This window comes from Chiloscyllium punctatum, chromosome 52, assembly GCF_047496795.1.
Source record: "Chiloscyllium punctatum isolate Juve2018m chromosome 52, sChiPun1.3, whole genome shotgun sequence".
NCBI lineage: Eukaryota > Metazoa > Chordata > Chondrichthyes > Orectolobiformes > Hemiscylliidae > Chiloscyllium > Chiloscyllium punctatum.
Window position 1 is genome coordinate 2,701,787 of NC_092790.1, and position 27,421 is coordinate 2,729,207.

The window sequence follows — 27,421 nt, forward strand, 5'->3', positions numbered from 1 at the left end:
ATTCCATAATTTCACAGCCTGAACCCATTATGGCTGCTCTCAATTTTCCGTCCACACTCCCTCCTGGGCTCCCTAAGTTCGTGTCTTGTTTATGTTGCATTCAACAGAGAAAAACAACTTCTAATATTTACACATTAGTTTAAACCCATTATACATCTGTGTCTCTTTCACCACAATTTAAAGCCCATTTGTCTTTCACACTGGGCTTCCAAACATTCTTTCCCACCTCTTCCAAGATACAAAAACACTCACTTTCCAATCCTTTACACTTCTGAAGAAGATTTTCACTGGACTTGAATCATTAATATTGTTTCTCTATCTCTGCAGATGTTGCCAGACCCACTGAATTCCTTAACAAATGAAAAGTTACAGAATACATTTTCAATATAGCTTACTGGATGCTTTGAGGAAGTCACAGAACCTGAAAGATTAACTCTGCTTTCACTGCACAGATGCTGTCAGACTTGTCAGTGTCTTCAGCAATTTCTGTTTTTGAATATGTTTCAAACATGTGTGTCAAAGCTGCTCACACGCCCTGACCAACATGGAGCGCCATACACCGGGAAGTGAATTATAACGCAAGGTATACAAATTCATTTGTTCTGAAACTACATAAGGCTGTCATCACCGACAAATACAGAACTCTTAAACATGGTCATGGAGAGAAACAGAGTGAGACACATTCGCTTTAAACAGAAGAATGGCATTACTGGAGGGGAAAATATTCAGGTGAAAATGTTAAATGCTTTTGAGGAATGCGACAAATTGGAGGCATGCCATCATGAAGATACCCTAACATGATGAGATTTTTTTTTTAAAAAATGCAAGCGTTCCCACATCAGAAACCGGGATAGGGCACGGTGTACAGGGGAGAAGGGTGACCGGGTCCCCATGCGAATTGAGGGCAGGCAGCGGAATTGTGTTGCAGATATTGCAGCTCAACCTGCCTTTCATGTGATGCTGCAAATCATAGCAGCTCTAGCAGCAGCAGCAGCAGCAGTAGAATTATATTCAACCACTATATAATCTCTCAGTCTACCATGACCATGAAGTCGATCTCCGGTTCAGTGATGAGTGTGGGTGAACATGTCACGGTCAGAACTATGTGTATCTAAACCTGATGACAACCCATTCAAGCTACCGCACTTGCTACTTACATTAACAAACAGCAGAGCTAACATCTGATAGAGAGGGCATCATGATCCCAAGACGGTGACTATTTCTTTTAAAACCAGCTGTGAATTACTGCTGACCTGTCTACTCTTACTCTTATCTGTTAGAAAAATCCTTGTTCCTTTTGCTAGAGACGGTTCAATAACTTCCCTCCTATTACCATTTTGTTGACATCATTGAAATACTTACTGTACCTTTCCCTGTGAGGAAAGATGTAAAATATGGATGTAAATCATCTGTCTCCTCCCTGCAGCCAATTCTTCAGTCACACCCTCCAATTATCGTCAGTATGCTTTCCTGCTTTAATTTCTACCTAAGGTCACACACTCATCTTAAACTTTTTTATATGCTCGGAAAAGCTCGTGCTGCTTGTTTTTGTATTTCTTGCCAATTTACTACATCATGTCTTTTCTCCGCTTTTCCTCCCTCTCTAGATTGATACAGTCATATAGCGCACAAACAGGCCCTTTGGTCCAACTTGTCCATGCTGAGCAGGTTTTCCAAACTAAACTAGCCCCATCTGATTGCATTTCCTCCATATGGCTCTCAACTCTTTCCATTCATATGTTTGTCCTAATGAGTTTTAAATGTTGTAGCTGGACTTGCATCTCCCACTCTTCCTCCGACAGCTCATCCCATATACACACATCACCCTCTGTGTGAAAACATTGATCCTTCGTTCATTTCAAATCTTCCTTCTTTCACCTTAAAGCTATGCTTTTTCTGGTTTAACTCCCCCATCCCGTGGAAATGACCTTGGCTGGTCACTCTATTCATACCTCTCCTGATTTTATAAACTTCTACAATGTCATCCGACAACCTCCTGCACACTATCAGACACTAACTTCACGAACGAGCACTTAAAGAAAAGCACTGCAAATTTGAAACAGTATTCAAATGACAAGTTAATAACACTCAGCCCAAGCTTCATCCTGAGATTTGTCTTTCTCCATGTTACAATACTAAGGCAGCAGGAAACTGTTACGAGTACCAGTAAGAGGTCAAACAGCTGAATTCCTTTGTCCAAATCGTGTGATGATCTCTGCATTGAAAGCGCATCTCTGGCCTGAACCATATAAGAAGGGGAATTCTTGTACCACACATTCAGCGTCGACCTTTCGCAGAGTGAGATGAAGGCTGAGTATACTTTTTGAAATTTGGATCACAGTGTGAATTCAGTGCAAAAATGGAGAGGTGTTTTCAATAAGGTTTACGGCAAGAAGGAAACTTTCCGGGGTGAGATGTGAGTGGGACGTGTAAAACAGTATGAATGGAGAGGCCGAGCCACAGTGAGACCAGAGCAAAGTGGCAGCACAAAACGCAGCTTGATGCTACAGCAGAGTAGGTATACCTGATCAAAGAGTTTCAGGTGAAGTGGGGAGGGACCATAATGTGAGAAAATGTACTCTGTAATTTGAGAGGAAGGACCTGGAATCAGGAAGGGGAGACGAGCAGGGAAGAGGATGGAGCAGAAATGGCAGTGTTTTCTAGGGTAAATCAGGAAGCACAGCTGAATTTCATGCCTCACATCAACTTATGGTCCCTGAAATAAACATCCAAAATCCGGTCATCAATAGTAACCTTGAGAGCTTTTGTCAACCATGTGTGGTTCACCTGCTTACCGAGGTCTTCTTTTGAACAGAAACAATAATTACTGAGCGGTTTGGGATATCTGCTTGAATGTCTGCTCACGTATACTCACTGACTTTCCTCTGGGTCTATTTTCACATTCCGGTTCAGACCAGATGTGAGGCAGAAATCCTCAAATTAGATGCCTGGTTCTTTTCAATCATTCGGGGGGAAGTTCTGCATGTGGTCGAACACATGATCAGCGGAGGCTGACTCCATTCCCCAAGTTTCTCCACCTCTGTTATTTCCGTTTGATGATGCTACATTCCTGTGAGTTGCGTCTAACGTGACCTCATTTTCCTTCAAACCAGAAATGCCCGAACTCTGGTGGACAGGGTCTTCAGCTGTCACTGTCCCATCTCCCAGGATGGTGCCCTCAATCCGTCCCCTCCATCCCAGAACAATGATAGATTCCTCCTTGTCCACACTTCTTCCTGAACTATAATCCACATTCACATATTCATCTTACGCCATTTCCACCTTCTCCAGCAGGACAGCACCATCAAACACATCTTCCCTCCCGCCCACTGTCAGTATTTCGCAGGGACCATTCCCTCCCTGAACCCTCCATCACCCCGAACACTTCCCCACTTCCCATGACACCTTCCCATGCAATTGGAGAAGCTGCAACACTTGCTCATTCACCTCTTCGCTCCTCAGTGTCCAAGGCCCCAAACATAACTTCCAGGTGAAGCAGCATTTCACTTGTAACCTTTCAATCTGGTCTCCTATCATGGCTGCTCACAATGCAGTCTCTCTATATTGGCGAGACCAAACATTAGATTGCTTTAAGGAACACTCCCACCCTGTCTGTAGAAATAACCCTGACCTTCTCTTTGCTTTCCATCTCAATAACCGACCTGGGCTGCTGCAATGTTCCAAGGAAGCACAACCCAAGCTCGAGTAACAACTCACTTTACACTTTCGTACGTTACATCCTTTAGGAGTTAATGTACAATTTCACAACTTCAAAGTCTGACTCCATTATATTCTGCAGTTTCCGTACATTCTCCCTCCTGGCCTCCCTATGACCTTGCGTGGTTGTGTCTTCTTTATTGTTCACTCAATCGAGAGAATCCCTTTTCCCCATTCACATTTTAATTATTAGGTTACTTCACATGATCTTCCCGTTCTTCACGACTAAAAGCATGTTTGTCTTTTGCCATACCCTCTTTTACCCGTCAACCCACTCCCCACAAATGTCAAGGGATTATAAAGCTCATTTTCCAATCCTTTACAGTTCTGAAGCAGTGTCGTACTGGACTTGAAACGCTCACTCTGTTTCTATGTCTCTGCAGATGATACCATACCTGTTGAGTTTCTCTAGAAATGAATAGGCTCAGAACAATTTTTCAATTAAACAAATAATTATGGATACTGGAAATAAAAATGCAAAAATTGCTGGAGAAAATGGGAGCTTTGTAGAAGATTCACTGATCCTGAAAGATTAACTCTGCTTTCACTGCACGAGATTCTGCCAGATCTGCTGAGTTTCGTCAGCAATTTCTGTTTTTGAACAAGTTCCACAGATGTGTGTTAAAGTTGATTAAACGCCTTGCCTAACACAGAACGCTGTGCATGGGAAGTGACTGATAATGCAAGTTGCACAAATTTCTTGATCTGAAACTACATAAAGCTGGCATCTCTGACACTACAGAGCTCTTAATCATGGTCAGGGAGAGAAACAGAGGGGAACACATTCACATCAAACACAGAAGATGGCATTGGGGGAATGGAAAAGATTCAGATGCGTATGTAAAGGGGTTTGAGTAAAGTAACAAATTGGAGGCGTGACACCAGGGAGAGTAGAATGAGAATAGGAAAATGGAAGTGTTACCACATCAGAAACCAGTTTAAGACATTGAGTACATGGCTGATGGATGAATGGGTCTTGGTGTGAACTGGGGGATAGTCAGTAGAATTGAATGGAACATATTGGAGCTCAAAGTGCACATTCATGTGGTGCGGTAGAATCACAGCAGCAGCAGAATTGTATTCAACTGCAATCCGTAACATTTTCCCAGGATAATCCCCCAGCCTACCATTACCATCAAGCTGATCTATGGTTCAGCGATGAGTGCGGGTGAACATGATAGGGTCGGAACCATGTGTACCTAAACCTGATGACAATCCATTAAAGCTACCGCACTTGACTGGTGACATTCGAAACAGCAGGATTAACATCTGATACAGAGGGTGAAATGATCCCATTACTAACAGATCAGATCGAAGTTGTGCAGTGTTGTCACATCCAGACATAAATGTCGATGGATTATTAAACAACTCACTGGGGGAGAGGACTCCATAAATATCGCCATCCTATATCACGAGACAGTCCTGTACATCAGTGTAAAAGACATGGTTGTATTATCTGCACCTTCCTCAGCCAGAAGTATTGAGTTGACGATTCACCTCACCCTCGCCATGCTGCCCAAAGAATCACAGATGCCAGTCTTTAATCGATCTGATTTGCTGTATGTGGCTTGAAAAATCAGCTGAACACAGTAGATACGACAAACGCAATGGGCCCTGACACCATTCCTGCAATGGGACTGAACACTTGTGCTGCACAACAAGCCGTGTCCCTGGGGAAGCTGTTTCATTCCAGCTCCAACTCTGATATCACCCTGGCAATGTGGAAATTTACTCAGCTGTGTCCAATCCCATAACAATGGAGTAACTACACTCTAACTATTTACGACGCCCTGAGTCCCGTCGCGATAGTCACATTGGTGGGAGTTCTTTATGACAGAGCTGTCAAGCAGCACAGAAATAACCAGCTCAGTGTGGTTTCAGATAGGTCCCCATGTGGAGATGGTGCACTTGTGGAAAAGTCACTGGATTACTAATCCAGACCAGGCTAATGCTGTGGCAGCTGGTGGACGTTATAATTAATAAAATATCGAGATGCAAAACCTGGAGTCATTAACAGCCAATGTCGATTGTAAACACCACTTTCCTTCCTCAATGTACTTTCAGGAAGTGAATCTCCCGTGCTTTCCTGGTCTGGCCTAAACATGACTCCAGACACGCAGACATGTGAATCCCTCTTCAATGGTCTCGGAAACGGACAAGCAAAACAGTCTATTGTATCAAACTGTTCCGGGGTCTTAAAGGATAAAACTTTACAGATCACCCGGCACCAGCCTCAGTATTGGAACGGGAAATAATACCGTGTTGACCCTGCAGAGATTTTCTTCCTAACATCTGAGAGTTGGTTGTAGGATTTACAGAGCTTTCCCACAGACTGCACAGAAACATAGGGAAAGGAGTAGGTCATTCAACACACTGAGCATCCTCCATTCTATTTCATGGTGAAAATCTCCTCAATTCAGTTTTCCCCACAAAGTGTTCGTAACCTTTAGTATGTTTAAACATCGGAACATATAAAATCGGATCTATTGTAATTGCTTTGGTCCATCAATTTTGATCCTCCATTCAATATACAGGCAGTTATCCAATAAAGGTGTGTTTATTAAATGCAATTTCGCTGCAACACAATTAGTGAATTGTGCCCCTTTCTTTATAAAGCGAGCTCCCGTTCACTGTTATGGGAGACCGTCTCTGGCACCAGCTGAACAGCAAATCCCAGCCTCGGGATTCCTCTGTCTGCCAAATGCACCCTCAGTGTATTCAGCTAAAGCAGGAATATAATCCGCTCTGCAAGCCTTGCAACTGAGCCTGAATATGGGATTTGTAGTCTACATTTAGAAGGAAATTAATTTCAAATCGGGAGGGGAATATCTTGGAGAGAACTGGAATTCCACATCGGCATCACGTGATCAGTCAGTTCGCCCGCTTTCTGAAGAAGATCTTGGTGAAAGGTGCAGGGCTGTAGTCAGTGACTGTAGTGTTAAAGTGTGACATTTACTGCACTAATTCATTACAAAATACGGTTTAAAGATTTATGCAGCCTTGGTTTGGATGGAATGGATGAGGGTTGCTGAGGGATAGTCTATAAATTTTTTTAATCTTTTTAATCTGTCTTCCCTGTATGTGGGAGTATTGTCGGTACAATGCACTGTTGTATAAGATTCACCCTGTTTAAAAAAGGGGGCAGGAATAAAATAACAGACGGGCTGCATAAAATGTTTGGTGGAGAAGTTTCCAGATCCCTTTGTCTAATGCTGCTCCAAGTTTGGAATTCCCTGTTATCAAGTCCTTTCTTAACCTTGTGACATCATTCAGAGCATCCAAACTGCTGCTTAGGAACAGGGAGAAACTGCTCGATTCTGGGACTCAGGGACAGGAGACAATCATATAACTGTTCCAGATTGGGACACAGGAACTGGAGGTAGTCACTCAATTGCTCGATACTGAGACACAGGAACAGGAGGCAGTCACCCAACTGCTCGAGACTGGGATACAGAGAAATCTAGAAGCTATTGAGGCCCCAGATTTGAACAGGAGGGTGTGACTCACTACCCACCAGTCTTGGACACTGGGAGAAAAGGGAAATTGGCTTGTTACTAACAGAAATATCTGAATAAGTTGTGTGATCAAGCCAATTCAATCCTGCTCCAACACTCTTCAAAACCATGGCTGATCTGATTGTGATTCTCTCATTCCATTTTACAGAGATTCCCCTCTCTGCAGTCTCTGCTCCATTGGTTGGTCATGTTGCAGATCCAGATACTGTAACTACAGTCACCATGTTTCATCCAGAATTGGGTCACCAAAGTCTCTGGTCTTCCTGAATTTCAACAGCAGTTTAAAACACAGCCTCCAGAAAACCATCCCCAGCACTTCCACGAGCGTACAAAAACTAGAGTTAAGTCAAATGTCAGTGAAATGCAATTGAGAAGCCTGGTCTAAATCACGAACAGTTGTGGGGATTCCTCATGTTACTGAGCACATGAGCAGCAGAGAATGATTAACGCAGGCATTCAATGGATAGGCACAAAGCAAGTTACAACGATGTGCCTCAAAACTGCTAAAACCCCACTCTCCAACATGGAGTACAGGGCAGGACACTGGGACACACAGAGAGACAACACATGCACACAGACACACACGGACACACAGACACATTAGCATCTTTTGGAAATAACTCGATAAGTTATGCTTAATGATGGGATCAAGGCTTGTTGTGAGAAGGCAGGAGAATTGGCTTGAAAAGCATGTCAGCCATGATCAGTAGCTCAGTAGACTGGATGGGCCAAATGGCCTTTTATTCTGAAGTAATTATTTATGGTCAATGGTACATGCATTTGTCTGTGTTTGTGCACATACTTGTATGTGCATGTGTCTGTATGTGTGCCCGTGTTTTTGTGTCTGTGTTTTTGGGTGTTTGAATGTGTGTGTGTGTGTGTGTGTCTGAGTGTGCTTGTCTGTGTATGTATCTGTGTGTGTGTCTGTGTATGTTTGTGCTCCTCTGTATTTTCAGAAATAGAAATGTCAATGTACATTTTTTTTAAATTTGTATTCTGTTTGACATTCACCTTTCCATCATAGTTTGAGGAACTTTGTTTTCGTCATGAATTTGTTGTTTTAACAAATGAAGGAACTCAACCTGACCTCTTCTGAGGATGACCCTGACCCACTGTGAGACCTATAATGTTGGTCATATCATCAACCTAGTTACACCAATAATTTGCTGTGACCAATGGAGCAGTGGCAGTAGAAAATAAAACAGTTACCCAACAACCCAAGGAACTCTGGACCAGTGAGCCTGACATCAGTGGTGGGTGCGTTGTTGGAGGGGACTGTGAGGGATAGCCAATTGCATGCATTTTCAAAGGCAAGGATTGATTGGGGATAGTCACCATGGCTTTTTGCATGAGAAATCGCGTTGTACGAATTTGACTGAGTTTGTTAAAGAGGTGACAAAGCAGATTGATGAAGACAGTGTTGTAGATGTTTTCCATACAGATTGGAACAAGTTGTTCGACAAGATTCTGCATATTAGGCAAGTTAGTAAGGTTAGGTCACATGGGAACCAGCGCCACCAAGCTAATTGAATACAAAATTAGATTGAAGGGAGGAGACAGAGGTTGGTCGAGGATTGCTTTTCAGACTGGAGGCCTGTTTTAAGGTACGAGGGGAAATAATTTAGAGGGAACTTAGATACAATGTTTTCATACAGAGGGAGGTATCCACATGGAATTATCTCCCAGAGGAAGTGGTGGAGTCTGACATCTTGATGGGTATCTGAACAAGGAGGTTTAGATGAATATGAGCCAAATACTCTCAAATCAGACTCGATCATAATGGGATGTCTGGTCAGCACTTACACATTTACATGCTTTATGACTCTATAAGAGGGATGAGCAGGAGTTCTAAACAGGCATTTCAAGTAGGAATTCTCTTCCCCACAAGTTTGACATGTCTCTTTGTTTATATTTATTCAATGCTGAGTTAGTTAAATATTGGACAGATAAGTGATTCTTGGATAATAGCACACAGACAGGAAAGTGGAGCTGAGACCACAACTTGATCAGCCACAATCTTAGTCCCTGGTAGAGAAGGCTCAAAGTGTCTAATGACCCACTCCTGATCTTCAGTGCCATGATTCTGTGTTCCATTCAGCCCATCAAACCTGCTACACAGGAGCAATTAGAGGCTACTTACTCCTTTCACAGAAACAGAGGAGACCATTCAGACCCTCAAAACTGTCAAACCCAGTTTGGTCTGGTTTTAAAATGTAGTAGGAAAACCCAGGCAGGGCTATGAAAGAGGGTTCTCATCACTCCTAACTGAGCTTCCCCTTTCTGTAACCTGTGCTTCGTTTGTTGGTCAAGTTGTAGATCCAGTTTCACTGTGAATACAGCCCTCATTCCTCACCCAGAGATGGTCCAGACAGTCTGACAGCATTCAATAACAGAGCTTCCAGGAAAATAACAGCCTCTACTTTCCAATAATAGAACGTGAGGAGGCCACAAACAGGGATATGTCATTCAACCACGGGCCACCCACCCCCCTCGCCCCCCCAACCCACAAGCAGATCTTCTCCCACAATCAGATCATAAGGTCTAATATCCTCTTTCGTGTCCAATTCATGTATGAGCCCTCAACTCTGACTGGTCAAAAAGCACACCCTGCCCCACACTGTGCCCAATTGATATGAGCAAAAGACGTGAACACAAAGGCTCAGGGAAGAGTGACCGGCCCTGACATCAAGGCATCATTTAACTAAGGACGGTCTCAAGGAGCCTGACCAGGTTGTAATTAATGGGAATGAGTTGTAAACTTCCCTGGTTAGATTGATTTAAAGCATAACGCACAATGATTGTGGTTTGGGTACAAAATCCATGCAGTCCTGGACAAATCTGCAAACGTTCCTCAAGGTAGCTTCCTCAGCACAAACATCTTCAGCTGCTTTATAACTGTCTTGCCCCCACCATAAGATTAGAAGTGGGGTTGTTCACAGAAGATCACACAATATTCAGGAAAAAAAATGTCCCCCTTCAGCTCCTGAACTAGTCTGTGTCCATGTGCAGCAGGACCTGGACAACATTCAGGCGTGTGCTGTTGGAAGTATCGGTAACATTCATGCAACAGTGCTGTTGGACACTGCACATTTCCACAGATAAAATGAGGAGATTATTCAGCTCCTCACGCTGGCTTCACAGGAATATGAGGAAGTCTTTCAGCTCAATGAAATTATTGGAGAAGTGTAGAGATAGCCTATCTGGTGCCTCCAACCAATTAGACAGGAAGTGAAGGAGTCACGTGTTATGGGCGACAGCAGAGCTCCTCAAAAATATTTGAAGGCGTTGGCCTCGACTCTATTAATAATTAAGTGTTCTGATACATGTACTTGGCAAAAAGGAAAGATCAGACAAAGGTTCTCAGATGCAATTCCCCAATCGAGGAGGGAAAACAAATCAAGTGAAAATTTAGAGAAAGTTGCAGCCAGGAGACTTCCACTGAAGCTTCCAACTCTGTGGAGACCTCAATAGCTTCTGGTGTTACTGAGAAACCAAAACCCTTCCTGTAATGTGGCTGCCTGAAATGCACACAGTATTCTATCTATGGCCTAACCAATGGCATGTTTAACTCATATTTTGTCGCCTCGATGAATAAACACTATGCCTATCGTCCCGTGTGATTTCTTAATTGGCTATTATACTGTCCAGTCACGTTCACGGATGTGTGGAGAAACACCCTCTGACGTCCGTAGTGTTCTGCTATTCATTGAACTCTTCCCTGTCTGGTTACTTCTTACAAAGTGCATCACCTCATATTTATCAGATCCCCATTCCATCTGCCATTGATCTGCCCATCTGACCATTCCACCTGTATTTTCCTTTAACATAAGGCCTTCCTCCTCACTGCCAACCACCTGGCCAATCTTTGTGTCAAACAAAAAATTACTTATTATGCTTAGCCCCCACCCCCCACCACCCCCTCCACATTCACATTTACATCATTTATGATTACCACAAATAATTTGATACACTGCACTGCTCGCTGTGGTACACAACCAGACACTGGTCTATCTCTACCACCTTTCTAGTAACTTGGGACCACATAGCTGTTCTCCAGTCCTCTAGCATCTCCCTTGTGTGGTCAGATTCGACTAAAACATTTAGGTCAGGACATATCCTCTCCTGTCTCCAACAGCATCCTGCGATACAACTCATCTGGGCTTTACATTATCCAAAATCATCAATCACAACTTGCATCTGATATCAAACTTCGAGAGTTTCCCAGTCCATCTTCCTGAATTCTGTACCTGCATCTTCCTTCTCCCAACTAAAACAGATGTGAAGCTCTCGTGTTACAGTCTATCAATGATCCCCAGTTTCACATACTGATTATCCCCTTGGTTTCGAAATGGATCCGAATTTTACCCGGTTTATTCAGCAATGGAAGATATCTGAACCATGCTGGAATTGATCACAGCCAAGCTGTAGAAGCATGACCAGGAGATCCAGCATCTCAGGCCACATGTCGTGGAGGTGGAAGAGTGGAATGCGCCTTAGGAAACCATGGCGGAATCCACAGTTGTTCGGGTCCAAGCCCTAGAATGGTAGGTCCAGGCCTTAGTAGAGAAGGTCGAGGACCTCGAAAATTGGAGCTGTCAGAAGAACATCAGCTTGGTCAGGCTGTCGGAACGGGAACAAGAATGCCAGCTCGTCAGCTTCTTGGAACAATGGCTCACACAATTTTTGAAACTGGAAGTCAGGGCAGACAGGGTCGAGCGGGCCCACCGGGTCGCAGTGTGCAGGTCCGGATCGGACCAGTATCCCTGTCCGGTCTTTGTGCAACTCCAGCACGATAGAGAACAACAGGTGCTGGAAGCTTCTTGAGCCGTGGGGCACGTTGTATAATTAAGGGGTGAATTTAACTGACGTATGGACCCCGAGGTGGATAGGATGTCGAGGGGTATGGGAGGTTTTTCTTCGCCACCCAGGCAGCTGGTGGACCTGACAGGTAGCTGGGTTGGTGAATGTGTGAGATGTCTTCACCCTGAAGATAGGGACTTCACCTTTTTTTTCTAACCCACATAAATGATTTACTAGGATTGATATGTTGTTTGCCCATTGGTCTTTTCAAATTCGATGCTGTTCTTTAGAATTGGGAACGATTTCTGATCATGTGGCAGTGTACATGGAGGTCAAGGATGGTGGTGATGGGACAGGCTCACGGCACTGGCACGGGGATCCTTTCCTCCTGAAGGATAGCAAATTCATTGAGTATTTTTGGGGGGAATTTAATTTGTTTTTGGAACATGAACTTGTGCACGACCAGTAATCCGACGGTGCTCTGGGAGACTGCCAAAGCCTATACAAGGGATTTGATTGTTTCTTACTTGGTGACTCAGAAGCGGCAGGAGGGAGAACAGTTGCGTATGCTTGAGGCTCGGCTGAAGAGAGCTGACACACCACATTTTGTCAGACCATCTATAACTGAATTGCAGCCCTCCGGACTGCTCTGAATGCTGCACTCGCCCAGAGAGCAAAGAGAGAGATTTCCTTTGTGAAACAGAAGGTACTCGAGCATTGTGATAACCAGGTAGATATGAGGCGTACTTGGCCAGAAAGAAGATTGCTGCTATTATCACCGGTAATCCCAAAAAGATTAATGCAGCATTCAGGAAGCTCTACTCTGGGTTGTTCCAGTCAGTGGGCTGGGAGGACAGATTGGCGACGATGGAGTCCTTTATTAAGACCTTGGACCTCCCAGGTGTAATTTTCGAGCAGGCGTCTCTTTAGAATGCCCCTCTCAAAATCAGAGAGATACAGGAGACAATGAGGCAGTTCCAGAGTGGTAAGGCCCTGGCCCAGATGGACTTTCAGACTGAGATTTAGAAGGAGTTCATAGACATACTGGCTGGGCCAGTGTTGGATATGTACAATTATTCGTACAGTCAGGTCTGCCTCCCATCCTCTGTGAGAGAAGGAAATATTCATCTTATTGTCAAGAGAGGGAAAGTCCCAGAGGATTGCACTTTGTATGTGCCTATTCATTATTAAACGTGGACTTCAAAATTTTGTCGAAAATGCTGGCTTTGAAGGTCCATTGTGAAAGAGGACCATTTTTATTCGGGGCCGTAAGTCCTCTGATAATATTAGAAGAGTGCTAAATATGGTTCCAGTCTGCCAGCAAGGTTCGATTCCAGGTTCGGTAGTCTCCCTGGATGCAGAGAAAGCATTTGACCGGATGGAGTCGATGTGCATCTTTTATGTCCTTGAATGGTTTGGTCTTGGAGGGGTCTTCGCCAGGTGGGTGACAGTGTTATATAGTGACCCGAAAGCAGTGGATTTCACTAATGGTATAAGGTCTGACAATGGTAGTATTGACAGTGGCATCCAACAAAGTTGCCCCCTTTCACTGTTATCATTTACATTAATGATTGAGACGTTGGCACCCGGGTGGACGCCAATATCACTCGCATGGACGTCGGACCAGGAAGGAATAAGATCAGATGGCTTTCCTCTCTTTCTAACTAACCCAATGATATCTGTGTCCTGTTTAATACGAATGATTAATTTATTTGGATCTTTCTCAGGGTATGAAATCAATTTTATGAAATCGGAGGCCATCCCTGTTGGGGGTCTTATTGCAGTACCCGACCTTGGGGGGGAATCTGATTTCCGTCCAGATGGTCACAAGGAGGTTTAGGTATTTTTATCATCCAAGCCTTCGATTAATTATATAAAGCTAACATCGTGCAGTTGCTAGAGAATATAAGACAGAATCATCCAATATTCTGTTTGGGTTAGCTCTGGTTAAAATGAATGTCCTTCCTTGTTTATGATACCCCATGCCAATTCTCCCTTTGACGCTGCCTAGGCAGGCGCTACGGATGATTAACAGTTGGCTTTGATCTGTCATCTGGCGTCACAGATGGCCTCCTATTAACCTGGACAAATTGCAGCTTCCGCAGTGAATGGGGGCGGGTCGATTTTCCATAGTTAAAGAAATACCGACCAAGTTCCTTGCTTTCCGATGTGGCTGACTGGACTTGTCAGGACCCATGGTCACTTTAGCTGGGCATCGAGGCCTTCTAGGCAAATTGTCCCCTCATTAATCTGTTGTTCATGGACAAGATGAGGACTGTTGTGGAGAATTGCAGAAACCGATTGTCCCTAACACAGTGAAAGCATGGAGAATGGTGGGACAAGTTGAAGGCACTTTACAAAACAAAAACTTCGGTTTTCATTCCCATTGTAGGATTGGTAGGATTCCAGCGAGATTTATGGATTTTGGCTTTAGGCTCTGGGAGTCCAGATGAGTTTCCTGTTTGGGAACATTTTTTGACAGGGAGGTCATGATGAATTTTGAGCAGCTGAGCCAGGAATATGAGGTATCTGGGAGGGACCTCTTTTGCTACTTTCAGCTTCAGGACTTGATACAGAAAAAAGACTATATTAATGGTTTGTCTCTGTAAGTCAGATATGGAGACGAGAGTGCTTCAGAGTACGGGCACTCTCTCGTTCAGCATCTTCTGCCATTTATTAGGAGGTAGTGTCTCAAAGGACATTGACCCTGTTACAACAGCACAGGAAGAGGCTATTCAGACCCTGGAGCCTGATATACAGTTACGGGAGGATACCAGTCAGCTCCTCGAGTCGATAACACTGGGCCCAGAGTCGGCCATTCAGCACCAGAACCCTGTTATGCAGCAATAGGATCAGTCTATTCAGCCTTCTCAAGTATGGAACATAGGAACTGGAAGAGGGACTGGTGATTGGTGCACTGGGATACCAGGAGGATATTCAGTCCCATCGAGCCTGTTGCACGGGAATTGGAGAAGGATGCAACCTATAAGATTTCTTATGGGAAAGGAGAAAGAAGTTTACCTCACATGTCTCGTGTTTGGGAACAGAAGAAGGCCAATAATTCCCTCAGTCCTATATCAGGGATGCAGGAGAGACCATTCAGTATCTCCAGCCTGTGATGGAGGAATATGATAAGGTGTTTTCAGCCCCTCAAACTGTGACACAGCAACAAGAAGGTTGCATAGGCCCTCACGGCTCTTACGCATCAACAGGAGGAGGAAAGGCAGACCATCGAGTCTGTGATGTGGAACACCAGAAAGACATCAGCCCACCGGGTTTGTGCACAAGGAAGAGAATGAGTCCATTCAGCGACTCCGACCTCTTACAGAGAAATCAGAGCAGGTCATTTCACGCCATGTGCCAATTATACAGGATTGGAGCGAACAAAGAGATTATAGAGCAGTAGGAATTTAGAATTATCACCTTCACGATGGAATATAGTAGTGAGAAAACTGTTCAAATTTAAGAAATATTGGTAAGGTCCATTATTCAGGAATTAATGGCAAGAAATTTGCAAAGTCCAACCACAATCCATCAGAATCAACATGATTTCGATCATGGGGATCCGAGAGATGAAATATTTGGACTTCCAGAAGGCATTCAATAGTTCTGCACAAATGATTAATCTGCAGAATAAGATCGTTTATGGGTAAAAGTAATTTGTCAACTTGGTACAGGCTTAGTGAAGCTACAAAATGCAGTGAGCTGGAAAAAATATGGGTCATTTTGTGTTGGCAAAATTCAACTTTTAGGAAACCATGTGTCTTGGTCCCCATGCCCCAACTATTTACAATCTATAGTTTTAAGTAGTTGAGAGGATAGAACATGTTATAACCAATTAACAGATGACACTAACTCAGGTGTGAAATTGCAACGAAGACGTAAGAAGTTAGAAAATGTATATGGATAGGTTGGGGCAACACTTGACAGAAGAAACTGAACAACAAAAAGTGTGAGTGTAACCATTTGGATCAGTGTCGCAGAAAGGCAAATTATTATCCAAATGGAGAGAGACTTCTAAGTGATTAGGTACAGAGGGATCTGGCTGTCCGCGTCCATACTACAGAATACTCCGATGTAGGTACAGCAGATAATGAGAATGGCAAGTGCAACTTTGGCATTTATTTCTAAAAAAGTGGATTATAAAGGGAGGGAGGTGTGAGATCGCAACTGAGTACTGTGTGCAGTCTTGGTGTCCTGACTGTAGGAGGGGTGTATTTGCCATGGAGGCAGTTCAGAAGTAGTTTACTCGATTTACTCCAGAGATGTGGAGTTTGTCCTCTGAAGAAAGATTGAGCAGTTCAGGCCAATACTGCCTGGAGTATAGAAAAATGAGAGGAGATGTCAGAGGTCTGGACGATGTTAAAGGTGATTGACAATGTAGATGTGAAGTGGATATTTCCTCATGTGGGACAATCTCGAACGATCCTAAAACCATAGTTTTAGGATGAGGTGGGGGAGAAGTGAAACAGGGGTGAGGAGAACATACTTCTGTCACAGTTTTGGGAATCAGTGTAATTCACTGCCCCAGAGTGCAGTAGGTGCTGGGATATTGAGTAAGTGAAGGAATATGGAGATCGGACAGGAACGTGGAACTGAAGCCGCAATGACATCAGCAATGATTGTATTCAATGTCGGAAGAGGCCTGAGGGGCTGGATTGCCGAACTGATGCTCCTCGTCCTGATTCAGCGCTTCGAATGTGTTACACATAAATGGGGGAGGACTGGTTATCAGACAGGAAGCAGGCACTCTGGAAAAATCAACCTTAGTCAGTTTGACAGAACGTCACGAGTGGAGTCACACAGTGACCAGTGCAGGGTCCACAGCTCTTGACAATCTGTATCAATGATCAAGAGGAGTGCAACAAATGTACTGTAACTATGTATGCCGATTAAACTAAGATAAACAGGAAACTAAATTATCAAGGGAAGGTGGAGAGTCTGCAATTGGATGTGGACTGGTAAAGTCAATGGATAAAAGTTTAGCAAAGGGGATTAAAGATAATATATAATCTGTCATTTTCTTTAGGAAGAATGGTAGGTGGTATGTTACTGAAATGGAAAAATACTACAGGACTTAGTGATGCAGTGAGTACTGGAGGGTTCATCTGGCCCGATCAGACACGGGAAGTGTTTCTCCATCTTCCTGATGTTCCCAGGGACCCCATTGCTCTCAACCACCATATATATACTCCATCTCCAAATGGTGATGTTGACGTCGGCATACTGGATCACTACATGGGGCACACCGGGAAGTGAACAATAGCCCCGCACACACACATCTCCCTGTCCATGGATCACCACATGGGGCAAACCAGAAAGTGAACAATAACACAGGATACACACGCCCCTGTCCATGGATCACCACATGGGGCAAACCGGGAAGTGAAAAATAACACAGCACAGACACCCCTGTCCATGGATCACCACATGGGGAACACCGGGAAGTGAAAACTAGCCCAGCATACAAAACTCCCTGTCCATGGATCACCACATGGGGCACACCGGGAAGTTAACAATAACACAGCACAGACACCCCTGTCCATGGATCACCACATGGGGAACACAGGGAAGAGAAAAATAGCCTAGCACACATACCTCCCTCTCCATGGATCACCACATGGGGCACACCGGGAAGTGAACAATAACACATCACAGACACTCCTGTCCATGGATCACCACATGGGACACACCGAGAAGTGAACAATAGCCCATAACACACATACCTCCCTGTCCATGGATCACCACATTGGGCACACTGGGAAGTGAACAATAACACAGGACACTCACACGCCTCTCCATGGATCATCACATGGGGCACACCGGGAAATGAACAGCAGCCCAGCACACACACAGCCCTGTCCATGGATCTCCTAATGGGACACACCGGGAAGTGAACAATAGCCCAGCACACACACACCTCCCTGTCCATGGATCACCACATGGGGCACAGCGGGAAGTGAACAATAGATCAGCACACACACATCCCTGTCCATGGATCACCACATGGGGCACACTGGGAAGTGAACAATAACACAGGACAGACACATGCCTCTCCATGGATCATCACATGGGGCACACCGGGAAGTGAACAATAAACCAGCACACACACAGCCCTGTCCATGGATCACCACATAGGGCTCACCGGGAAGTGAACAATAGATCAGCACACACACATCCCTGTCCATGGATCACCACACGGGGCATACCAGGAAGTGAACAATAGCCCAGCACACACACACCTCCCTGTCCATGGATCACCACATGGGGCACACTGGGAAGTGAGCAATAAACCAGCACAGACACCCCTGCCCATGGATCACCACATGGGGCACACTGGGAAGTGTACAACAGCCCAGCACACCACACCTCCCTGTCCATGGATCACTAGATTAGATTACTTACAGTGTGGAAACAGGCCCTTCGGCCCAACAAGTCCACACCGCCCCGCCGAAGCGCAACCCACCCATACCGCTACATCTATCCTTTACCTAACACTACGGGTAGTTTAGTATGGCCAATTCACCTGACCTGCATTTCTTTGGAGTGTGGGAGGAAACTGGAGCACCCGGAGGAAACCCACGCCGACACGGGGAGAATGTGCAAACTCCACACAGAGGGTCGCCTGAGGCGGGAATTGAACCCGGGCCTCTGGCGCTGTGAGGCAGCAGTGCTGACCACTGTGCCACCGTGCCGCCGTGGGGCAAACTGGGAAGTGAACAATAACACAGGACACACATCCCCTCTCCATGGGTCATCACATGGGGCAGTCCGGGAAGTGAACAATAGCCCAGCACACACATATTCCAATCTAAGGATATCCACATGGGGCACACCAGGAAGTTAACAATACCCCAGCACACAACTCCCTGTCAGTGGATCACAACATTGGGCGCACCGGGAAGTGAACAATAGCCCAGCACACACATATCCCAATTCAAGAATCTCCACATGGGGCACACCAGGAAGTTAACAATACTCCAGCACACAACTCCCTGTCAATACATCACCACATGGGGCACACCGGGAGGTGAACAATAACCCAGCACACAGACACCTCTGTCCATGGATCACCACATGGGGCACACTGGGAAGTGAACAATGATCCAGCACACAGACACCTCTGTCCATGGATCACCACAAGGGACAGACCGGGAAGTGAACAACAGCCCAGCACACACACACCACTGTCCAATGATCACCATATGGGACACAACGGGAAGTGAACAATAGCCCAGCACACACACACCCGTGTCCATGGATCACCACATGGGGCACACCGGGACGTGAACAAAAACAGCACAGACACCCCTGTCCATGGGTCACCACACGGGGCACACCGGGAAGTGAACAATAGCACAGCACACACATACCTCCCTGTCCATGGATCACCACATTGGGCACACCGGGAAGTGCTCAGAAGCACAGCACACACACACCACTGTCCATGGATCACCACATGTGACACACCGGGAAGTGAAAAATAACCCAGCACACACACGCCCCTGTCCATGGATCACACAATGGGGCACACTGGGAAGTGAGCAATAGCCCTGCACACACACACCCCTGCCCATGGATCACCACATAGGACACACCGGGAAGTGAACAATAGCCCAGCACACGCACCTCCCTGTCCATGGATCACCACACGGGGCACACCGGGAAGTGAACAACAACACAACACACAAACACCCCGGTCCACGGATCACCACATGGGGCACACCGGGAAGTGAATAATAACCCAGCACACACACACCCCTGTCCAAGGATCACCACATGGGGCACACCGGGAAGTGAACAATAGCCCAGCACACACACACCCCTGTCCATGGATCAAAACATGGTGTACACCGGGAATTGAACAACAGCGCAGCACACACACACCACTGTCCATGGATCATCATATGGGACAATTCAGAAGTGACCAAAAGCCCAGCACACACACATCCCTGTCCATGGATCACCACATGCGGCACACCGGTAAGTGAACAATAACACAGCACACACACGCCCCTGTCCATGGATCACCACATGGGGAACACCGGGAAGTGAACAATAGCCCCGCAAACACACATCTCCCTGTCCATGGATCACCACATGGGGCAAACCAGAAAGTGAACAATAACACAGGATACACACGCCCCTGTCCATGGATCACCACATGGGGCAAACCGGGAAGTGAAAAATAACACAGCACAGACATCCCTGTCCGTGGATCACCACATGGGGAACACCGGGAAGTGAAAACTAGCCCAGCATACAAAACTCCCTGTCCATGGATCACCACATGGGGCACACCGGGAAGTTAACAATAACACAGCACAGACACCCCTGTTCATGGATCACCACATGGGGAACACCGGGAAGTGAACAATAACGCAGCACAGATACGCCTGTCCATGGATCACCACATGGGGAACACAGGGAAGAGAAAAATAGCCCAGCACACACACCTCCCTCTCCATGGATCACCACATGGGGCACACTGGGAAGTGAACAATAACACAGCACAGACACTCCTGTCCATGGATCACCACATGGGACACACCGAGAAGTGAACAATAGCCCATAACACACATACCTCCCTGTCCATGGATCACCACATTGGGCACACTGGGAAGTGAACAATAACACAGGACACTCACACGCCTCTCCATGGATCATCACATGGGGCACACCGGGAAATGAACAGCAGCCCAGCACACACACAGCCCTGTCCATGGATCTCCTAATGGGACACACCGGGAAGTGAACAATAGCCCAGCACACACACACCTCCCTGTCCATGGATCACCACATGGGGCACACTGGGAAGTGAACAATAGCCCTGCACACACACACCCCTGCCCATGGATCACCACATAGGACACACCGGGAAATGAACAGCAGCCCAGCACACACACAGCCCTGTCCATGGATCTCCTAATGGGACACACCGGGAAGTGAAAAATAACCCAGCACACACACGCCCCTGTCCATGGATCACACAATGGGGCACACTGGGAAGTGAGCAATAGCCCTGCACACACACACCCCTGCCCATGGATCACCACATAGGACACACCGGGAAGTGAACAATAGCCCAGCACACGCACCTCCCTGTCCATGGATCACCACACGGGGCACACCGGGAAGTGAACAACAACACAGCACACAAACACCCCGGTCCACGGATCACCAAATGGGGCACACCGGGAAGTGAATAATAACCCAGCACACACACACCCCTGTCCAAGGATCACCACATGGGGCACACCGGGAAGTGAACAATAATCCAGCACACAGACACCTCTGTCCATGGATCACCACAAGGGACAGACAGGGAAGTGAACAACAGCCCAGCACACACACACCACTGTCCAATGATCACCAAATGGGACACAACGGGAAGTGAACAATAGCCCAGAACACACACACCCGTGTCCATGGATCACCACATGGGGCACACCGGGAAGTGAACAATAGCCCAGCACACACACCTCCCGGTCCATGGATCACCACATGGGTCACACCGGGACGTGAACAAAAACAGCACAGACACCCCTGTCCATGGGGCACCACACGGGGCACACCGGGAAGTGAACAATAGCACAGCACACACATACCTCCCTGTCCATGGATCACCACATTGGGCACACCGGGAAGTGCTCTGTAGCCCAGCACACACACACCACTGTCCATGGATCACCACATGTGACACACCGGGAAGTGAACAATAGCCCAGTACACACACACCCCTGTCCATGGATCACCATGTTGGGCACACCAGGAAGTGAACAACAGCCCAGCACAGACTCACCACTGTCCACGGATCACAACATGGGACACACCGGGAAGTGAACAACAGCCCAGCACGCACACACCTCCCTGTCCATGGATCACCACTTGGGGCACACCGGGAAGTGAACAATAACACAACACACACACACCACTCTGTGCATGGATCACCACATGGGGGACACCGGGAAGTGAACAATAGCCCAGCACACACAAACATCCCTGTCCCTAGATCACCACATGGGACACAACGGGAAGTGAAGAATAGACCAGCATACACACCACAAAACTGTCCATGGACCACCACATTGGGCACACCGGGAAGTGAGCTATAGCCCAGCACACACACACCTCCCTGTCCATGGATCACCACATGGGGCACACCGGGAAGTGAACAATAATCCAGCATACACTTCCCTGTCCATGGATCACCACATAGGACGCACCGGGAAGTTAACAATACCCAGCACAAACTTCCCTGTCCATGGATCAACACATGGGACACACCGGGAAGTGAACAATAGCCCAGCACACACACAACCCTGTCCATAGATCACCACATGGGGCACACTGGGAAGTGAACAACAGCTCAGCACAAACCCCTGTTCATGGATCTCCACATGGGGCACACCGGGAAGTGAACAATAATCCAGCACACACGCACCCCTGTCCATGGATCACCACATGGAGCACACCAGGAAGTGAACAATAGCCCAGCACACACCCATGTTCTTGATCACTACATGGGGCACACCGGGAAGTGAACAATAATCCACCACACACTTCCCTGTCCATGGATCACCTCATGGGGAACACCGGGAAATGAACAGTAACCCAGCACACACGCACCACTATCCTTGGATCACCACATGGGAGACACTGGGATGTGAACAATAGCCCAGCACAAACACCCCTCCCTGTCCATGGATCACCACATGGGGCACATTGGGAAGTGAGCTATAACACAACACACAGACACCTCCCTGTCCATGGATCACCACATGGGGCACACTGGGAAGTGAACAATAACACAGGACACGCACACCCCTGTCCATGTATCACCACATGGGGCACACCGGGAAGTGAACAATAGACTAGCACACACACACCTCCCTGCCCATTGATCAGCACATGGGGCACACAGGGAAGTGATCAATAGACTAGCACAGACACACACACAACTGTACATGGATCACCACATGGGGCACACCGGGAAGTGAACAATAGCCAAGGACACACACAACACTGTCCATGGATCACCACATGGGGTACACCGGGAAGTGAACAACAACCCAGCACAGACTCACCACTGTCCATGGATGACCACATGGGGCACGCCGGGAAGTGAACAATAGTCCAGCACACACACACATCTGTCCATGGATCACCACATGGGGAACACCGGGAAGTGAACAATAGTCCAGCACAAACACCTCCCTGTCCATGGATCACCACATGGGGCACACCGGGAAGTGAACAATAACACAGCACAGATAACCTTGTCCATGAATCACCACATGGGGCACACTACAACTGAACAATAGCCCTGCACACACATACCTCCCTGTCAATGGATCAACACAGTGGGCACTCCGGGAAGTGAACAGCAACCCAGCACACACACAACGCTGCCCATGGATCACCACATGAGACACACCGGGAATTGAACAATAGACCAGCACACACACGCCCCTGTCCATGGATCAAAACATTGGATACACCGGGAAGTGAGCAATAGCCCAGCACACACACACCCCTGTCCCTGTATCAAAAGATGGGTCATACCGGGAAGAGAACAACAGCCCAGCACACACACGTCCCTGTCCATGGATCACAACATGGGACACACCGGGACGTGAACAACAGCCCAGCAGAGTCACACCACTGACCAACGATCACCATATGGGACACACCGGGATGTGAACAATAACACAGCACACACGCACTACTGTCCATGGATCACAACATGGGATACACCGGGAAGTGAACAATAGCTCAGAATGGACACCTCCCTGCCCATGGATCACCACATGGAGCACACCGGGAAGTGAACAATAGACCAGCACACAAACACCCCTGTCCACGGATCACAACATGGGACACACCGGGAAGTGAACAACAGCCCAGCACGCACACACCTCCCTGTCCATGGATCACCACATGGGGCACGCCGGGAAGTAAACAACAGCCCAGTACACGCACACATCCCTGTCCCTAGATCACCACATGGGACACAACGGGTAGTGAACAATAGACCAGCATACACACCACAAAACTCTCCATGGAACACCACATTGGGCACACCCGGAAGTGAGCGATAGCCCAGCACACAAACACCTCCCTGTCCATGGATCACCACATGGGACGGACCGGGAAGTTAACAATACCCAGCACAAACTTCCCTGTCCAGGGATCAACACATGGGACATACAGGGAAGTGAACAATAGCCCAGCACACACACACCCCTGTCCATGGATCACCACATGGGGCACACTGGGAAGTGAACAATAGCCCAGCACACAACACTGTTCATGGATCTCCACATGGGGCACACCGGGAAGTGAACAATAATCCAGCACACACGCACCCCTGTCCATGGATCAACACATGGAGCACACCGGGAAGTGAACAATAGCCCAGCACACACCCCTGTTCTTGATCACCACATGGGGCACACCGGGAAGTGAACAAAAATCCACCAGACACTTCCCTGTCCATGGATCACCACATGGGGCAAACCGGGAAATGAACAGTAACCCAGCACACACGCACCACTGTCCTTGGATCACCACATGGGACACACTGGGAAGTGAACAATAGCCCAGCACACACACCCCTCCCTGTCCATGGATCACCACATGGGGCACATTGGGAAGTGAGCAATAACACCACACAGACACCTCCCTGTCCATGGATCACGACATGGGGCACACCAGGAAGTGAACAACAGCCCAGCACACACACAACCTCCCTGTCCATGGATCACAACATGGGACACACCGGGAAGTGAACAACAGCCCAGCACGCACACACCTCCCTGTCCATGGATCACCACATGGGGCACACCGGGAAGTGAACAATAACACAGCACACACACGCCACTCTGTCCATGGATCACCACATGGGGCACACCGGGAAGTGAACAATAGCCCAGCACACACACACATCCCTGTCCCTAGATCACCACATGGGACACAACGGGAAGTGAACAATAGACCAGCATACAGACCACAAAACTGTCCATGGACCACCACATTGGGCACACCGTGAAGTGAGCTATAGCCCAGCACACACACACCTCCCTGTCCTTGGATCACCACATGGGGCACACCGGGAAGTGAACAATAATCCAGCACGCACTTCCCTGTCCATCGATTACCACATGGGGCACACCGGGAAGTGAACAATAATCCAGCACACACTTCCCTGTCCATGGATCACCACATGGGACGCACCGGGAAGTGAACAATACCCAGCACAAACTTTCCTGTCCATGGATCAACACATGGGACACATCGGGAAGTGAACAATAGCCCAGCACACACACACCCCTGTCCATGTATCTCCACATGGGGCACACCGGGAAGTGAACAATAATCCAGCTCACACTCACCCCTGTCCATGGATCACCACATGGGCCACACCGGGAAGTGAACAACAGCCCAGCACAGACACACCACTGTCCATGGATCACCATATGGGGCACACCGGGAAGTGAACAACAACCCAGCACAGACTCACCACTGTCCATGGATGACCATATGGGGCACGCCGAGAAGTGAACAATAGCCCAGCACACACACACTTCTGTCCATGGATCACCACATGGGGCACACCGGGAAGTGAACAATAGCCCAGCACAAACACCTCCCTGTCCATGGATCACCACATGGGGCACACCGGGAAGTGAACAATAACACAGCACAGATAACCCTGTCCATGAATCACCACATGGGGCACACTGGCAAGTGAACAATAGCCCTGCACACACATACCTCCCTGTGAATGGATCACCAGATTGGGCACTCCGGGAAGTGAACAGCCGCCCAGCACACACACATCACTGCCAATGGATCACCACATGAGACACACCGGGAATTGAACAATAGACCAGCACACACACGCCCCTGTCCATGGATCAAAACATTGGATACACCGGAAAGTGAGCAATAGCCCAGCACACACACACCCCTGTCCATGTATCAAAAGATGGGGCATACCGGGAAGTGAACAACAGCCCAGCACAGACACACCACTGTCCAAGGATCACCATATGGGACACACCGGGAAGTGAACAATAACACAGCACACACGCACCACTGTCCATGGATCACAACATTGGACACACCGGGAAGTGAACAATAGCTCAGCATGGACACCTCGCTGCCCATGGATCACCACATGGAGCACACCGGGAAGTGAACAATAGAACAGCACACACACACCTCCCTATCCACGGATCACAACATGGGACACACCGGGAAGTGAACAACAGCCCTGCACGCACACACCTCCCTGTCCATGGATCACCACATGGGGCACACCGGGAAGTGAACAACAGCCCAGCACACACACACATCCCTGTCCCTAGATCACCACATGGGACACAACGGGAAGTGAACAATAGACCAGCATACACACCACAAAACTCTCCATGGAACACCACGTTGGGCACACCGGGAAGTGAGCTACAGCCCAGCAACACAAACACCTCCCTGTCCATGGATCAACACATGGGACACATCGGGAAGTGAACAATAGCACAGCACACACACACCCCTGTCCATGGATCACCACATGGGGCACACTGGGAAGTGAACAATAGGCCAGCACACACCCCTGTTCATGGATCTCCACATGGGGCACACCGGGAAGTGAACAATAATCCAGCTCACACTAACCCCTGTCCATGGATCACCACATGGGCCACACCGGGAAGTGAACAACAGCCCAGCACAGACACACCACTGTCCATGGATCACCATATGGGGCACACCGGGAAGTGAACAACAACCCAGCACAGACTCACCACTGTCCATGGATGACCATATGGGGCACGCCGAGAAGTGAACAATAGCCCAGCACACACGCACCACTGTCCTTGGATCACCACATGGGACACACTGGGAAGTGAACAATAGCCCAGCACACACGCACCACTGTCCTTGGATCACCACATGGGACACACTGGGAAGTGAACAATAGCCCAGCACACACACCGCTCCCTGTCCATGGATCACCACATGGGGGACATTGGGAAGTGAGCAATAACACAACACACAGACACCTCCCTGTCCATGGATCACGACATGGGGCACACTGGGAAGTGAACAACAGCCCAGCACGCACACACCTCCCTGTCCATGGATCACCACATGGGGCACACCGGGAAGTGAACAAAAACACAGCACACACACACCACTCTGTCCATGGATCACCACATGGGACACACCGGGAAGTGAACAATAGCCCAGCACACACACACATCCCTGTCCCTAGATCACCACATGGGACACAACGGGAAGTGAACAATAGACCAGCATACACACCACAAAACTGTCCATGGACAACCACATTGGGCACACCGGGAAGTGAGCTATAGCCCAAC